General features: G+C 34.9%; 1 non-coding gene across 1 annotated transcript; it reads left to right on the top strand.

The window, feature by feature from the left end:
* Positions 1-682: 682 nt before the first annotated feature.
* Positions 683-755, top strand: TRNAC-ACA. Its single transcript has one exon. It is a non-coding gene; the product is annotated as a tRNA-Cys (tRNA).
* The last annotated feature ends 912 nt before the right edge of the window (positions 756-1,667 follow it).

Below are 1,667 nucleotides of genomic sequence, written 5' to 3' on the forward strand. Positions count from 1 at the left end.
CGAGTTTGGTTAGAAATGATCCAACAAACCAATACCCTTGTTTCCAAATCTGGAAAATCATGTAGGTTTTGTTTTATTTGTGTATGTACATAAAGGTTTTTATTTTCTTAGGATACATACATTACCAGAATTACTGGGTTAAAGGGTAAGTTTTTTTTTTTTTTAACTTGAGACATAGTTGATTTATAATATTATGTTTCAGATGTGCCATATAGTGAATCAGTTTTTATAGATTATATTCCATTTATAATTGTTATTAAATCTTAGCTACATTCCCTGTGCTGTATAAAGTTATCATTGTAGCTTACTTATTTTATGCATAGGAGTTTGTACCTCTTAATCTCCTACCCCTATCTTGCTCCCCCCTATAACCACTGGTTTGTTTCTGTATCTATGAGACTGTTTCTTTTTGGTATATCTACTAGTTTGCCGTATTTTCTTAGATTCCACATGTAAGTGATAGCATTCAGTATTTGTCTTTCCCTACCAGACCTATTTCACTAAGCATGACACCCTCCAGGTTCATCTATGTTATTGCAAATGGTAAAATTTCATATTTTTATAGCTGAGTTTTATATATATATATATATATAAAATATATTCTTCAGATACATTACCAGAATTACTGAGTTAAAGGATATGCTTTATCTGGCATATCACACACACACATATACACAGGACTTTCCTGGTGGCTCAGATGGTAAAGCATCTGCCTACAATGCAGAAGACCCGGGTTCAATCCCTGGGTCGGGAAGATCTCCTGGAGAAGGAAATGGCAACCCAGTCCAGTATTCTTGCCTGGAAAATCCCATGGACAGAGGAGCCTGGAGGGCTACAGTCCATGGGGTCGCAAAGAGTTGGACATGACTCAGTGACTTCACTTTCACTTTTTCACTTTCATACATGCATGACACATCTTCTATTCTTCTTTATCCATTCTTCTCGTGATGGACACTTAGGTTGTTTCTGTATCTTGGCTATTGTAAATAATGCTGCTCTGAATGTTGGAATGTATGTGTCTTTTCAAATTAGTGTTTTAATTTTCTTTGGATATATACCCAGGACTGGAGTTTCTGGATCATATGGTAGCTCTATTTTTAACTTTCTGAGGAACCTCCATACTGTTTTTCACAGTTGATGCACCAATTTATATCCCCCTAACAGTGTACAGGGGTTTCCTTTTTGCAAACATTTGTTGTTTGTTGCCTTTTGTAGTCATTCTGACAGGTGTGAGGTGTTAATCTCATTGTGGTTTTGATATGCATTTCTCTCATGATAAGTAGTGTTAAGCAACTTTTTATGTAACTGTTGGCCATCTCTGTGTCCTCTTTGGAAGAATGTCTGTTTAGGTCTTCTGCCCACTTGTTAATTAGACTTTTTTTTTGATGTTGAGTTATATGAGCTGTTTATATATGTTGGATATTAAAACCTTGTCAGTCATATTATTTGCAAATATTTTCTCTAATTCAGTTGGTTGTCTTTTCATTTTGTCAATGGTTTCCTTTGCTGTGCAAAAGCTTTTCAGTTTAATTAGGTCCCATTTGTTTATTTTTGCTTTTATCTCCTTTAGGAGATGGGTCAAAATATATATATATATATGTATCACTGTGATTTATCTCAGAGAGTGTTCTGCCTGTGTTTTCCTCTAGGAGTTTTATAGTATTTGA

The sequence above is a fragment of the Cervus canadensis genome, chromosome X, assembly GCF_019320065.1.
Source record: "Cervus canadensis isolate Bull #8, Minnesota chromosome X, ASM1932006v1, whole genome shotgun sequence".
Lineage (NCBI taxonomy): Eukaryota > Metazoa > Chordata > Mammalia > Artiodactyla > Cervidae > Cervus > Cervus canadensis.